Raw genomic sequence first — 5508 nt, 5'->3', positions numbered from 1 at the left:
GACAAAGAGGGCTTACGGAAGCTCGAAGATCAAAGTTATCAGAATGTTTTCGAACTAGGACAAAAGCGTAGATCTTGTCGTCCTGATCGCAGCAGTGCAAACGGTTCGTCAATCTGAGCTCGTATGAGGGAGAATGATCCACCCAAAGTTTTGGTTGACTTTTGATGACTGGGCAGGCTTAAGGAGGTAGCATTTTGGAAAAAATCCGGCAACCGAATTCCAGCCAACCTGGGCTAGATTTCCGGCAAATTTGTGGCCTTTTTAATTTGACTCCTTCAGTCAAATTTTGAAATTTTTGAAAATGCCTTATTAGTATTAAAAATAAAAAGAAAAATTATAAAAAGGGGGATGGTGGGCCACCACCCCACACCTCTCCATATCACTAAAAAAAAAATGATTAAGGTGAGGCTAGTGGGGATTGAACCTTCATAGCCCACATGGGCTGCCCCCACCAGGCGGCCCCATGTGGTAACCATCATACCATACACCAACCAACATTCCCCATTTAATTAAAAACTACCGTGCTATTTTAATACACCCAAACAAAACAAGACCATTTAATTCAAACGGAGTACAGGAGTTATGGGGCGAGCCACCCAATGCAGACTCGACCCCCCTCCAAAATAATAATGTGTGGTTTTGTTAAAAAAAAAAAAAGTTAAACATGTAGGAGGCAAGGTTTGACCACTTGACCTCCTCCACCTACTTCGAATCCTTTACCAATCCATCTAAATGAACTCATTGGTTAATCCACCATAGAATTTATATAAAACCTCATTTTCACAGTGTGCCCAGGCAACATGGAGGAACCAGGAGCGGGCATGGAAACCGAGGCAGATTTTTTTTTAATTAATTTATTGCAGGTGGAACCATGATTGAGCAAAATTTCCAGGAGGGTGAAATTCTTGCAGTGTGCAAATTGGAAAAACTTTATGTTGATCTTACACCTCTCAGTGACACGAACCCGATGGCACAGTCAGTTTCTTGATCTGAGAAGAATATTTGAAGAGGACCTGGAGGAGGGAATCTTTGAGGAATATAGATGGAATCTAAAAGATTCCTTGAGCCCCAGATTTTCACTTTCTCAGAATTCAGAAATATGACAGTCAATTTTGCACTATTTGATGCCACAAATCTGATGGTGTGTTCAGATTTTCCATTTTCTCATTTCATTTTTCAGCCACTTTTCTAGGTGGAGTGTAGGTGTCAGCATTCATATGCAAGCAGCCATTTCCATGAGATTCGATGCTGCAAGATTTGATGTGCGACCAGCTTCAGCAACTTGAAATCCTTTTCTTCAGATGGCCCCTGGATGTGAGGTATATGCAGTGCGTTCATGTACTTCTTTTTCTATGTATTGTGCTGCACAGATCCTTGTTTGATGTTTGATGTGGGATCTTGTCTCTTACTTGTTTTCATGATTCCTACTTAATGTGATGCGGAATCATTTGTGGGATGTACTTGTTGTCATGATTCGTCATGTTTTATTTGAGATCCCTTTGTCATCATGTTGATGGGATACTCATGTGTCGCCATGTATGTTTGCATTGAGATCCCTTTTATGCCAAATTGGTGGGATGCCCCTTATCATCATGCATGAGTTTATGTCATATTGATAGGAGTCCTTTTGACTGAGATTTCCTGTAGTGGAACATCTCTTGGAGCCACTCCTGCGTGAGGGCATTTTCCTTGTATGATAGTGACGTCACCTTTTATATGCATCATCACTATTGACAACACTTAATGCAGTGGCCTACACCATCTTGACACTGGGGCTTGGAGACGTAGTCCCTCCTAGACAAACTACGTTATTAACGGCTTATGCTTTTATGTGTTGATGAATGTCATGTTCCTATTCTTTACAACATGTAGAAGTATTCATTTATGTTCTTTTAAAAATGCAATTTAACACATCACGAAAGTAAAAGGTCTTGGAAGTGTCATTTGTCACATCCGGACCTAGATCAAGTGGTATCAGAGCAGTTTTTTCATTCATGTGAACTGCAAGCATGAAAAATGGAACATGCAGCGACAGAGGATGAAAATGCGATGTACGAGACCATGCTCAAAGTTTCCAAAAGGGTGGAAATAATGTGTGAAACTCTACAGAAAGAGATAGAGGAAAAGGATCGATTGCAGCTTTAGTTCCAGGCCACAGAAGAGGTCCTGGAAGAACTGAAGCACAGCAACCAAACTCTTCAAACAAATAATGTTGAATTGAAGATGCGTCTACAAGAAGAGAAAGAGGAGAAACATAGTTTGCTACGATAGCTGCAAGCAAAGGACGAGGCCTTGGAAAGGTTGCAGCATGACCCATGTGAGGTAAAAGGAAGTTCTCCATCTTCATGTATGTTTTCTGATGATGATTTCACTATTTTTTAAAATCATACCATAGGAATTGGCTGCAAACTATTGAAGAAAATGGGGTATGAAGGAAAAAGTTTGGGCGCTAATGGCCAAGGCATTGTCAACCCCATCAAAGTAGAAGAATTACCCCATCAGACAGGACTTCGGTATGTCAGAAAGGAAGTTGGGGAATGCACCGAGATAGCTAGATAACCACCAACAACAGATGATGAGAAGCCCTCATCAGTTTTTCCCAAATGTCCTTTCGATTTCGTCTTCACATAGTATGATTTATGTTGGAGATTTGGAGATCCCAATTACCGGGACAAACATGAGGCTCTTTACCAGGACGAGGCACGAGGAGGAAAAAGAACTTGGTGTTAATAACCAAGGCATAACTCAACCTTTAGAGGTTGTGCATAAACATCAATTTGCAGGCGTGGGATACACCAAAGGAGAATTCTCAAAGGTGTCATATTCTTCTGAGACATCTTTGAAATCATCGAGGAAAGAGAATGATGGGAACACATCCCCATCATCCCATGGAAGTTTCGATTGCAAGGAAAGAGCTGAGGCAACCTCTCATTGCCATAATTACACCAGAGATGACAAGGAAAGGTATAACTAGTTTTGATCTTTGAATGTTCATTTCGATTATAATCATGTTGTTAAAGATGAACGTAAATCATCGAATCGAAGAACATGTACCTTTTGTGGATTACATAACCATACATTTTCTAAGTGTTGGAAAAGAATGGCAGCACACAAAAGGATGAGGCATGAAAGACCCTCTCAATAGTAGGTAAAGAAACATGTTAAGAAAATCTGCAGAAAGAAGATGTATTGCAGTCATTGTGACAGAAGTGGCCATCAAAGAGCCAGTTGTTGGAGGCTACATCCAGAGAAATGGCTTAAAGACAAAGTGTCAGTGTAGGAACTAGGTGAAGCAGTTGTTCGACAAGAAAAATTGCCACAAGGATGTGACCCATTCACTACAATAAGTGAAAAATGGTTTTTAGATATGATAGCTTGTCATGGTCGTTCTTTTGTAAATCATTTGTTGCATTTTAAAATGTAAAAGTGATGATGTGTTTTCCATCACTTGTTCAACAACAATGATGTCTAGTCTTATTTTGAGTTGCATGATAAACTGTGAAAGTGATGTTGTGTTTCCATCACTTGTCAAAACAAAATGATCCAAATGGAAAATGGCATCAACCCATGGTACTCATCCACCCATATTATTCATTGATCCATGGAATTTACCCATGGTATTGTAAATGGCATCCGCCTGTGGAATTGTAAAATCCGCCCATGGTATTCATTCACCCATGGAATTGACCCGTGGTATTGTAACTGAAAAATACTATAAGTAACAAGTCACATTTTGTAAAAGGACAGATTGTCCGCCACAATGTAGCCTTTACAATTCAGAGGCATGTAGCTACCACATCTCTTCTCAGAGATAAGCTAGCCTCGCCCCAGCTGGTTTATTTCTATCACTGTTTGTAAGCACATTTCAGTATTTTACATTAATGAAATGAAGTATTATTTCCACTACATATCTGTGTTTATGGTGATCTCTTAATTGGTTGCGTTCCTATTTAAAATCAGCTACGTCGTAGAATTTTTTTCTGATGACAACTGGTCGACGGCGACTCTCTGTCATTTTTTGAATTTTTTGTGCAGAATTTTAGAAAAAGGATTGTATATCTGAGCTCCTCTTGAAAAATCACCCAATTTCAAAAAAAAATGGGTCGAATAGGAGTTCGGATGTGGGAGATATCGCTGATTTAAAATCAGCTATTTTATCAGAATTTTTGTGATAACAGAACTGTTGCAGTGCGAATCTGAGATTTCAAAGTGTCCAGATAAGGATTTCCAACTCATGGGAAGATGCAAAATGATCCTTCTGCTTCCAAAAACAGGTTGTAATAAATATTCTGAGTTATATTGGCCGAGTTATGTCCATTTTAATTCTGGAGCAGCATTCGGCTTGGGTTATTTGGAGATGTGCCCTCTCACCCCAGGCTATGTAGGCACCTGCTACTTCATCAGCAACCAACATCATGGTTATGGGTCAACCGCATAAAATCATTATCATCGAAGTCCATTTGCTAGGCTGCACACTGTCCAAATCATAGTTGGTCACAAGCATTACAGGGTATCTCTATCCTTGCATCTTCGTTTATCAGGGTTTTGGGTGAACCACAAAAAACCCTTATCTTCAGTGGCTCTTCATATTCAACAAAGGCTTCGCAGGAGGGAACTTTACGCAATGGGGACCATTGCTTCTTAAGGAGAGAGGAATGACCCAAATGGAAAATGGCATCAACCCATGGTACTCATCCACCCATATTATTCATTGATCCATGGAATTTACCCATGGTATTATAAATGGCATCCACCCATGGTATTGTAAAATCCACCCATGGTATTCATTCACCCATGGAATTGACCCGTGGTATTGTAACTAAAAAATACTATAAGTAACAAGTAACATTTTGTAAAAGGACAGATTGTCCGCCACAATGTAGCCTTTACAGTTCAGAGGCATGTAGCCACCACATCTCTTCTCAGAGATAAGCTACCATCACCCTAGCTACTTTATTTCTATCACTGTTTGTAAGCACATTTCAGTACTTTACATTAATGAAATGAAGTATTATTTCCACTGCATATCTGTGTTTATGGTGAACTCTGTAATTGGTTGTGTTCCTATTTAAATCTGGATCACAAAAATAGTGTTGGCCTTACTGTGTCAATCATGTGTTGCAGTGATGATGTGATGGCGGGGTTGCAGGCGTTAGGGACAGTCTCCCTAATCTGCCAGTAAGCTCTTCAACGTCTTCGTCAATCTCTTTTTCTTCTGGCCTGAGCGCATCAGTCATCAAACTTATATTTCATTTAAAAAAAAAACCCACCGTTGAGCCTTACCGTCAAACCGTGGCCTTTGACGGAATTCTTAAAAGAGATACTCCATTGGAGCCTATGCGCACAACATATATATATCTACTTTACACACATATATCCACGACACTTTTATTATCAACAAGGCTCATATATATATAATACATCGACCTTACCAAAGACAACGGTATTACCATATGCTAGACTCGTTTATAAATATATCACACTGGTTGTATGCGTTGGCTTTAGTCA

Source organism: Pinus tabuliformis, chromosome 7 (genome assembly GCF_031772625.1).
Source record: "Pinus tabuliformis cultivar Carrire ecotype Pingquan chromosome 7, CPIR1, whole genome shotgun sequence".
NCBI lineage: Eukaryota > Viridiplantae > Streptophyta > Pinopsida > Pinales > Pinaceae > Pinus > Pinus tabuliformis.
This window is presented reverse-complemented; position numbering follows the sequence as displayed.